This window comes from Bombus huntii, chromosome 1 (assembly GCF_024542735.1).
Source record: "Bombus huntii isolate Logan2020A chromosome 1, iyBomHunt1.1, whole genome shotgun sequence".
In the NCBI taxonomy this organism is placed as follows: Eukaryota; Metazoa; Arthropoda; class Insecta; order Hymenoptera; family Apidae; genus Bombus; species Bombus huntii.
Window position 1 is genome coordinate 10,093,098 of NC_066238.1, and position 11,828 is coordinate 10,104,925.

The following is an 11,828-nucleotide window of genomic DNA, read 5'->3' on the forward strand; positions in this document are numbered from 1 at the left end:
GTTTGCCTCGAATCACGGGAGTTGTCATCGCATTGGTGATGCCTGCGATTCGCAATACTATCCGATTGGCACTTCGGTACTCGGGCAGAGACCTGCATTTCACGTCCTCCGTAATCCTGTTCAAGTGACGAACCCGCGGGGGTGGACCCCACTGTTCAGTTGGGGCCTTGCCTTCGTAATCCTGTTCAGCGGTCCCTCCCCGGACCCTCACTTGCTCAGTTGGAGTGTGTTAAATTGCAGGCCTATTTGCTAGATCGCTAGTATCATCGGTCGGTGCCATCGACCGTGATAAGATCCAGACGACGTGACAGGAATCGGGCGAAGGTCAATGTTTGGGCTTTCCGCTGAACCTTAGGGTTATCTGGTGCACAGAGGTACGTTATGTAGGTTTGTTAGTTCTTTCGAGAGATCGTGATTTCGTTCGTTCCGGGCGCGCCGCGGTTTTTCTTTCATCGTCTGATTGTTGGGGCTTCCTTTCCGTAGTAGCCTCATATTGTTTCTTTCGTTCCAAGTTAGACAAATGTGTCTTTGATACCGAATGCGGCCAGTAGGGTTGCGAATTATTGTACTGATCGATGTAATCGTTGTGTGGGAGGTAGATGGTGTGTTATGAGTGTTGTTTTACGTTTGATTCATGTAACTGCTGCGTAGGAGATAGGTGTTTCGCGGTTAGGCTACGAAATAACTATCTCTTTACGCAGGCCCATGGTTAAGTAGAGTCAAAACTCGACATTCTGCCAACAGGTTGAATGTCGAGATCGATGTGTAGTGTTACATAACCCATGGGCGGGTCTCGTGCGTAGTCACCTCCTCGTGGTGAGACCTGGTAATTGGCATCCTTTTCCAAAAATTAATCAGTTGATTAATCTTTGGAAAACGATGCCAAGCTAAGAACTACGCACCAGTCCAGTTTGGATCTCCAAATGCCGCCAAAAGAATTTTGGATGATCTAGACTGGACTGCACCGTGGGACACCGTGGGATACCGTCGGTCCAGTTTGGGTCTCCAAATGCCGCCAAAAGAATTTTGGATGATCTAGACTGGACTGCACCGTGGGACACCGTGGGATACCGTCGGTCCAGTTTGGGTCTCCAAATGCCGCCAAAAGAATTTTGGATGATCTAGACTGGACTGCACCGTGGGACACCGTGGGATACCGTCGGTCCAGTTTGGGTCTCCAAATGCCGCCAAAAGAATTTTGGATGATCTAGACTGGACTGCACCGTGGGACACCGTGGGATACCGTCGGTCCAGTTTGGGTCTCCAAAAGCCTCTAAGAGAATTTTGGATGATCTAGACTGGACTGCACCGTGGGACATCGTTGGACACCGTGGGACGTCGTCAGTCCAGTGTGGGTCACCAAATGCCGCGAAAAGAATTTTGGATGATCTACACTGGACTGCAACGTGGGACATCGTCGGTCCAGTGTGGGTCACCAAATGCCGCGAAAAGAATTTTGGATGATCTACACTGGACTGCAACGTGGGACATCGTCGGTCCAGTGTGGGTCACCAAATGCCGCGAAAAGAATTTTGGATGATCTACACTGGACTGCAACGTGGGACATCGTCGGTCCAGTGTGGGTCACCAAATGCCGCGAAAAGAATTTTGGATGATCTACACTGGACTGCAACGTGGGACATCGTCGGTCCAGTGTGGGTCACCAAATGCCGTGAAAAGAATTTTGGGTGATCTACACTGGACTGCAACGAGGGACATCGTCGGTCCAGTGTGGTCACCAAATGCCGTGAAAAGAATTTTGGATGATCTACACTGGACTGCAACGTGGGACATCGTCGGTCCAGTGTGGGTCACCAAATGCCGCGAAAAGAATTTTGGATGATCTACACTGGACTGCAACGTGGGACATCGTCGGTCCAGTGTGGTCACCAAATGCCGTGAAAAGAATTTTGGGTGATCTACACTGGACTGCAACGTGGGACATCGTCGGTCCAGTGTGGGTCACCAAATGCCGTGAAAAGAATTTTGGATGATCTACACTGGACTGCAACGTTGGACGCCGTGGAACAACGTTGGACACCGTGGGACATCGTGGGACGCCGTTGGACACCGTTGGACACCGTGGGATATGTCTTGGCTATGTTGAATCCATTCTGAGCCCATTCTGTACAATGATACTTATCTGACTTGGAACGAGATATAAAAATCTATTCTTTTTTTCCACTGAATCTTGCGGTTATTTTGTGCACAGGAGTGCGTCGCGTGAGTCCATTGATTCTTCTGAAAGATCCCGATGTATGAAATCATTCTCTTATTTCAAACCAGTTTTTAACGAATTATCTTATTGTTTCAAATTGAGTTATAACGTCATAAACTTGCAAATTAGTAACAGGTAGATTCAAATACCTCGAAACAAGGTTTCGCTCGCGTTTGCACAGTATTCTTTAAATATATTTAGTGGCGAACTTTTGAATTCTTGCAAATATTTTCCATTAGTTAAAACACGCGACTGTAATGTATTACTGAAATGTATATTTCGTATTCTAATAACGAAAATTCACAGTATATATTCTAATTGCGAACAATATTATTCTTGCAAACGATTGCATTGCATTCACGTTATTCATGAGCATTTGTTTGCTATCGAAAAATATCTCACAATTTTCAACTAAATAATATTTTTCAAACTTGTTCCAATTTCTTAATAATAATTTTTAAGCGTAAAAAAATAGCAGTATTTTCTAAATAAACGTTCGATAGGAAAAAGAAGAAAATTGTCGAAACGACGTTTCGCTTCTACCTCACCCCCCCCCCCCCCCCCCCCCGCCCTTAAACAACCGCCATTTCCACCACTGGACTTTACACGGTTCCTGCCTGATGTTAGTCTCCCTGATGATATTCGCTGGGGTGGCGCAGCATCCATGGTACGTCCTCTGTTTCTCCGCATCGAACGGTGAGTCGCATGCATTTTTGTTCCTCCGGTCACTCAATCATGTCGTAGGATGAAAGGTCCGAATCGGCACGGGTGACCGGTTGTATTACGTAGAATTTTGTTGCGAGCATAGTGACCGCGGGTATTTCTTATACCCGTGAGTAGTAACATTCTTTTTTTAAATTTATTAGTTTAGGATAGGTCTTCTTGCACAGCGCGATTATAATAATTAGTTTAAATACATACACTTGAGAATATATTCGTGTTATTTATAAATATGCATGTTAATATTCCGTATAAATATTTGCAAATGGCAAATATGTACACGAATATACCTGTTTAACATAAACATACTTGATTTTAAACAATGAATTAATCGTGACAATATCAAGTCACGTTCGTTTATTTCATTTCGGTTAGAATTTAAAATATGAGTCAAAATTCAATTTTCCCGTACAAGAATGTGTGAAATTTTATGTGCAAGAGGACACTTCGCGACAGGCAGATTTTTTAATCAAAGCAATAATTTTGAACACTGCCTTTGCACTTTCGAGTATGTGCTTTGATAAAGAGATCGCCTGAGAATATTTCTTTCTTAGTAATATATTTAGAGTCAATTATTCCATTTGATCGAGTCTCAGTCTTTTTCAATTAACGTTACCTTTTTTGCAATATTAAAGTTTTGTTCCGATTTATTAAATTAATAAAGTAGAGTTACTTAGTTACTATTAAATTAATAAAGTAGATTTAATCAGAAACGAAGTAGTAAAATATAAAATCAAAGAACGTTAGTCCGTTAAATAAAAATTACTCAAACTAATCATTTCTTTTAGATCAGGATTTTCAGGTTTAACCCTTTCCGTGCCCATTGTCAGGATCTCATTCACGTGCCCAGGTGCTACTTGAATGGGAGAAAGACACTGGGCACGATGATCTAGAATTAAGTAATGTAATAATTTGTCAGCGACTGACGATGTGTTAGTGTACCGTGCACGACGTATTTTCCACGTTATGTGTGTGTGTTGTTAGGCCGTGGAACTGCGTCGCTTTTTTTCATTCGTTAAAACATCAAATATTAAAAATGTCGAAACATATATCGATTCAATTTATGTCTCGATACAATCACAATTTGTGATAATATCGCCCACGCGATTAAGTGTAACCACGCTTTAAATATTGCCGTAAATTACAATTATAATTCCAAGTTTACTTACATTTATTTTAACGATATCATTTCCTCAGACGTGTTTTATCACGTTTTACGCAATGGTCACTAGCCTTCGTCAGTCGATTTCAGGAAAACGGTACGTACCTTAGAGTGTGCATGGTGTGTGTTAAGCTCGGGTGTCGGAGGCGTCCCGGGACGTCCTCTCTAGTGTAGGACCTTTGCGCCCGAGCGTTTGTGTGAGAACCGTGGAGCGAGTGTGTTGGTGTGCCTGTTTTGCTATTTTTTAAATATAGCGCTAGGTAGGATAGGTAGTATACTTTCTGGTGTGTCTGTTAATTATAAGTAGGTAGGGCCGGGCAGGTTGGCACAGTCTCTGGTCGGGTAAGCGCGTTTTCGTGTGACCAACCTGTTTCTGGAAATCTAATTTGAAAAATCGACGGTGAAACTGGCACAAGTAGAGCATGCACTCGTCTCTGGTTTTGCCTTTCGATTTTTCGAATTTCGCGGTCGCGGTCGCGAATGGGTCGAAACGAACGTTTATCGCTCGAGCACGCACATGCGAGTGAGCAACGATCACTGCTGTGATCGTTGGTCAGTCCATGTGCACTTCAATCAGCTTCCGCGGTTTATATTTTTATTTTACCTTGGTAAGTTTTTATTTTTTTGTTTGCGATTTAGAAGTCTCGAGCTTAGATTTAAGTTTCAGCGGGCATTGCGCCCGAAGAAAGAAGAGGCTATAAGCCGAAGAGGCCCGGCAAACTGCCACTCAAGAGGGCAACTACTAATGGCTGCCCATCCTCTGGGTCATCCAGAGCATGGGAAGTCATTATTGTTACTACTTTGTCACTATGCTCGATTTTAGTATTTGTAGTAGTAGTAGTAGTAGTTTGCTTTTTTGGCCGATGTATATATCGGTCCATCGTCCCATTGGGCAAATCGCGATTTTTCTTATTAGTGTTGCGACAAATTAATTACGGGTTGTATTAGAGTTGCGAAATAACATCGCGGCTTTTCATTAGTGTGGCGAGAAAATGATTACGGTTTGAATTAGAGTTGCGATGAAATGATAATCGCGTTTGCTTTAGAGTTGCGAATTACGATATCGCGATTGTCTTTTGCAATTTTTAGCATTTTTCCTGTTTTCTATTGTTTAAAATTAGATTATAAAAGTGTTAGTTTTCAATTAATTTTATAGTATTGCAAGTAGCAATACCAGAATATTCAAAGTAGCTTTTTTATATAGTAAATAGTAATTTTTATTAAATTCACTATAAGAGTTAGCGTTGCGATAATGTTCCATCGCGAGTTCTGCTAATTTTTCCTGTTAGCGTTGCGATAATGAATGATCGCGTTTTGTTTACTAGAGTTGCGTTTACAAAATGCCCAAACCCTCCGACTGCAATTGTCGGACACTGTTCCTGGATCACACGTACAGCTGCAAGAGCTGTACAAGTGTGATCATTCATCGGCAACCTCCTACATGGTTGCACTTCTATCTCTCGCTATTAGTGTTGCGTATTGCTTAAATACGAGTGCGTAGATTTATACTTATTAGCGTTGCGTATCAAATATCGAGTATGTTCAGACTTTTCTTTTTTTTTTTTAATGGTAGATTAATTGATATTGCAGATATAACGAAGCACTCATCGCGTTTGTTTTTGAGAATTTTCTGCTTCATAAATATTAGTAGTAAATTAGTGTTGCGAAATAAGAATATTCAGTTCCACTCTCGGCGTGTTGATCGGGTTTACATAGAGTGGAAGACGATTGAATTTTAGTAGCCCTTCTGGCTACTGCTTTGTTTCCTTTTCAGCGCCCCTTATTAGCACGTTTATTGCTGAAAATACTGCTATAAGACATATTTCTTTGTCAGCTTTAACGTTACCATGACTGCTAAAATACAGAACTTTATTACGAATGTATAATATATATATATATTTACATATATGAATCTGTGAGCGATTTCATGCGCAACAAAGTATTATAATGAAATATGTTAATGTTGCTATGAAGGCTTAAAATATTTTTTAAAATTTAATTCATCGCAATTGGAACTAGTGCTGGTGATTGTTCGGTCCTAGAACCATAACTTTTACATTTTTCGACCGCGATATTTTCAATCTTTTATCAGTAATGTAGAATTTTATAAATATTCGAATTTCATATTGAATTTTTTATTCAGATTAAATTCAATTACTTAAAATACTTGTTTTCGACGTAACCCTAGTTTCGATTAAAAAGATACAAGTGATTCTCTATATTTGCTAAAATTTAATCAATAGTAATTTGATCTATAATTAACCATTATTAGTAGTTTATTTTCCATGTATATAATGTTCTCGTTTTAAAGATACCTGTTTCTTTCGTATACCAAATCAAGTAAATGAATTTGTTTCAAATTTATCAATTTGCAGAAAGTACATTTCAATTACATATATGAACATTTCATAGCATATTAAATATGTATGCTAGATACCCAAATGATTTTTCTTCCATTGTCTGATTGTTCAGGCTTCTTCCCGTTTCCCAATTTTTAAAAGAAGCATATTGCGGTAACGTTGGAGTATATAACTTTTCGATATTTTCATAAGTTTAGTACAACGAGTCGTATGCTTCTTCTGCAAGACTCTAATTTGTATATGCAGTGTCAATAGCTTCATTTCCATTCTTTCGTTCCAAGTTAAACAAATGTATCTTTGATACAGAATGTTGCCAGTACGGTACCGAATTATTGTACAATGTTTGTGCTGATAGATGTAATCGTTTTCGCAGATTAAGCAGTTGATTAACTTTTGGAAAACCACAACATCCATAAGTACAAACATTGCACAATAATTCAATACCAAGCTAAGAACCACGCTAATACAGTCCAGTTTGGATTACGAAAAGCCACGAAGAGAATTTTGGATAATCTAAACTGGACTGCAACGTGGGACGCCGTTGGACGCCGCTGGACACCGTGGGACGCCGTGGGACACCGTGGGACAACGTGGGACACCGTGGGACATCGTCGGTCCAGTGTGGGTCACCAAATGCCGCGAAAAGAATTTTGGATGATCTACACTGGACTGCAACGTGGGACATCGTCGGTCCAGTGTGGGTCACCAAATGCCGCGAAAAGAATTTTGGATGATCTACACTGGACTGCAACGTGGGACATCGTCGGTTCAGTGTGGGTCACCAAATGCCGCGAAAAGAATTTTGGATGATCTACACTGGACTGCAACGTGGGGCATCGTCGGTCCAGTGTGGGTCACCAAATGCCGCGAAAAGAATTTTGGATGATCTACACTGGACTGCAACGTGGGACATCGTCGGTTTAGTGTGGGTCTCCAAATGCCGCGAAAAGAATTTTGGATGATCTAGACTGGACTGCAACGTGGGACACCGTGGGATACCGTCGGTCCAGTTTGGGTCTCCAAAAGCCTCCAACAGAATTTTGGATGATCTAGACTGGACTGCAACGTGGGACACCGTGGGATACCGTCGGTCCAGTTTGGGTCTCCAAAAGCCTCCAACAGAATTTTGGATGATCTAGACTGGACTGGAACGTGGGACACCGTGGGATACCGTCGGTCCAGTTTGGGTCTCCAAAAGCCTCCAACAGAATTTTGGATGATTTAGACTGGACTGCAACGTGGGACACCGTGGGAAACCGTCGGTCCAGTTTGGGTCTCCAAAAGCCTCCAACAGAATTTTGGATGATCTAGACTGGACTGCAACGTGGGACACCGTGGGATACCATCGGTCCAGTTTGGGTCTCCAAAAGCCTCCAACAGAATTTTGGATGATCTAGACTGGACTGCAACGTGGGACAGCGTTGGACACCGTTGGACGTCGTTGTACATCGTTGGACATCGTTGGACATCGTTGGACGTCGTTGGACGTCGTTGGACGTCGTTGGACGTCGTTGGACGTCGTTGGACGTCGTTGGACGTCGTTGGACGTCGTTGGACGTCGTTGGACGTCGTTGGACGTCGTTGGACGTCGTTGGACGTCGTTGGACGTCGTTGGACGTCGTTGGACACCGTTGGACGTCGTTGGACACCGTTGGACACCGTTGGACGTCGTTGGACAACGTTGGACGCCGTTGGACAACGTTGGACAACGTTGGACACCGTTTGACACCGTTGGACATCGTAGGACGCCGTGGGACATCGTGGGACACCGTGGGACACCGTTGGACATCGTGGGATGCGTACGTTTTAGTCTTAATTAATCGTAAGGTAGATACCTATGTTAAGTGCATTGTGAGCTCATTCTGTACAACGACATTTATCCACCTTAGAACGAAAAAAAGAAAAATCTCGTCTCCCTTCACTCGCTTACCACACAGTACTTATTGTACTCGCGATTTATCGGTTCGCGATCACTCAGTTCTTTCAAACCGTAGCGTGACGTACTCGCTCGCGCGTATTCCGCGTACGTGCGGGTCAACGTGCACTGGACAACTCTTTGGATTCGTAAGTCGCCCCAAGGACACCTCTGTCCTGGTGACTGCTCGACGACTGCTCGACGTTCGCATCGTATCGCGGGAGTTGTCGTCGCGCCGGTGATGCTGGCGAATCTGTTGGGGATTCAGTCGTGGATCTGCAGTCCTGTCCGATTGGTACTTTGGTACTCGGTCAGGGACCTGCAATTTCACGTCCTCCGTAATTCTGTTCGGGCCCGCGGGAGTGGACCCCACTGTTCAGTTGAGGTCAATGCCTTCGTAATCCTGTTCAGCGGTCCCTCCCCGTGAGTGGACCCCACTGTTCAGTTGAGGCCTCTTGCCTTCGTAATCCTGTTCAGCGGTCCATCCCCGGGTTCCACATGTTCAGTTGGAGTGTGTTAAGTTGCTGGCCTATGTACTGGATCCACGGCTGAATTACCCGTGGATCACTAGCATCATCGGTCGGCGCCATCGACCGCGACTCGTGTAAGTTTCGAACGGCGAAACAGGAATCGAGTTACGGTCAATTCTTGGGCTTTCCGCTGAACCTCGGGGTTATCTCTTGTACGAGGGTACGTCGTGTAGGTTTGTTAGTTCTTTCGAGAGATCGCGATCTCGTTCGTTTCGGGCGCGCCGCGATTTTTTCCTTTATCATCTGATTCATCGGGCATTTTCTTGTTTACCCATTTTTAAGGGATACTTATTGAGATCACGTTAGAGTTTATAACTTTTCAGTATCTTGAATATCTTACAGTGTCGCAAAAATAGAACGATAACTAGTTTAGTACAGCGACTCGTATGTCCCTTCTGCGAGACACGAAATGGTATATACAGTGTCAGTAGCTACATTTTCTTCCTTTCATTCCAAGTTAGATAAATGTGTGTTTGATACCGAATGATGCCAGTAGGGTTACGAATTATTGTACGATATATGTACTGATCGATGTAATCGTTGTGTGGGAGATAGGTGGTGTGTTATGTATGTTGTTTTACGTTTGTAAGGATTTATGTAAGCGCTGCGTTCGAGATATGTGTTTCGCAGTTAGGCTACGAAATAACTATCTCTTTACGCAGGCCCATGATCAAGTAGAGTCAGAACTCGACATTCTTGCCAATAGGTTGAATGTCGAGACCCATGCATAATGTTGAATAACTCATGGGCGGGTCTCGTGCGTAGTCACCTCCTCGTGGTGAGACCTGGTAATTGGCATCGTTTTCCAAAAATTAATCAGCTGATTAATCTTTGGAAAACGATACCAAGCCAAGAACTACGCAACAGTCCAGTTTGGATCACCAAAAGCCGCGAAAAGAATTTTGGATGATCTAGACTGGACTGCACCGTGGGACACCGTTGAAGAGCGTTGGACACCGTTGGACACTGTTGAACACCTTTGGACATCGTGGGACACTGTTGAACACCGTTGGACATCGTGGGGCGCGGTGGGACATCGTGGGACACCGTGGGATACCGTGGGATACCGTGGGATGCGTACGTTTTAGTCTTCATTAATCGTAAGGTAGATACCTGTGTTAAGTGCATTGTGAGCTTATTCTGTACAACGATATTTATCCACCTTGGAACGAAAAAAGAAAAATCTCGTCTCCCTTCACTCGCTTACCACACAGTACTTATTGTACTTGCGATTTATCGGTTCGCGATCACTCAGTTCTTTCAAACTGTTGCGTGGCGTACTCGCTTGCGCGTATTTGGAGTGCATACGGGTCAATGTGCACTAGACAACTCTTCGGATTCGTAAGTCGTCCCAAGGACACCTCTGTCTTGGTGACTGCTGGACGACTGCTCGACGTTTGCATCGGATCACGGGAGTTGTCGTCGCGACGGTGATCCTTGCGAATCTGTTGGGGATTCAGTCGTGGATCTGCAGTCCTGTCCGATTGGTATTTCGGTACTCGGTCAGGGACCTGCAATTTTTTTACGTCTTCTGTAAGCTTGTTTTGCCGCATGGGGGTGGACCCCACTGTGCAGATGGGGACTTACTTTCATAATACTGTTCAGTGATCCCTCCCCGGGTTCCACTCGTTCAGTTGGAGTGTGTTAAGTTGCCGGCTTATGTGTTGGATCCACGGCTTGATCACCGGTAGATCACTAGCATCATCGGTCGGCGCCATCGACCTCGATTCGTGTAAGTTTCGAACGGCGGAACAGGAAGTAATTATACATATACAATCACGGAGTAATTATACGTATTTTATAGAATTTTACTAAGTTTCTTCGATTGAATTTGTTTTTTCGATTGAATTTGTTTCTTCGATTGAATTTGTTTCTTCGATTAAATTTATTTCTTGAATTGAATTTGTTTCTTCGATTGAATTCCCCTTTCCCTTTATTACATTTAGATTATTACTATTAACTGTAAAGCAACTGTATAACTGGTATAATTATTAATTATATGGCAAATAATATGAGCTAATTAGCTGCGATCCTGACTAGGTGTTCGTATAAACGAATCTATGGTATATTCATTAGTGAAATACTTTTGGTACTTAGTCAATTATAAATAAAAATGGACTATTCTAGAATTAATCAACTCCATTCACACCTCTTATCGATTTCCATAAATAAGCAGGGTTAATGTTCAATCTACCATTTTTTTTTAAAACGTAGCACGGGGTCGTTTACGTTTCTGAATATTCTGGTCTTTTTTTCTACGATTTATACGAGATAAACTGCTGCTGCCTATGTGCCATTCGGTTTGAGAATTACTGTGCGCCCTGTTGCTTAGGCTGACCTACTTTCGTTGGTGTAAGGAGGTTTGCTCGCGTGCAGGGATATTTTGGCCAATTTTTAATTGTCAATAAGTAAAAAAGAAAGCTGAAATCGCAATTATTTTATTTTTGATTTTCTTATTTCGGCTTCAGGAACACTTAAATTTTCCGACACCTCTAGCCGAACATTTTGTATATGTATTACGATTCAAGTTAAAACTTGCAATATTTTACGTATAAGACTTTTTAACCTTAGACGCCACTAACTTAATTTTAATCTTACAAATGGTAAAATTAATAATCGCATTTTATTAAAATGAAAATTATTAAATTAATACAAATAATTATCGTTTCCTGTTTCCTTGTTCACAAAATAAAAAAACATGTCGAACACTATCTTTGAAATAAATTTTTGTATTTGTACGCAGTTTCCAGCTTGGGGAAGGTTTTAAATTTTATAAAATCGTTACAAATATCGTACGATTTTATTAGGAATGGAAGGAAGGTTTCGGGCGAAGATCAACAGGAAGGAGAACAGAGATGCAGTTGGTGCATCGTGTCCTCGATTCGCGCTACTTGAAACCGCACACGCGTGACCTACAGCAACC

General features: G+C 42.5%; 1 long non-coding RNA gene across 1 annotated transcript; it reads left to right on the forward strand.

Annotated features, from left to right (window-relative positions):
• The first annotated feature begins 379 nt into the window (after positions 1-379).
• On the forward strand, positions 380-10,088 carry LOC126867459 (uncharacterized). Its single transcript, XR_007690317.1, has 2 exons — positions 380-595; positions 9,457-10,088. It is a non-coding gene; the product is annotated as an uncharacterized LOC126867459 (long non-coding RNA).
• Positions 10,089-11,828: the final 1,740 nt, after the last annotated feature.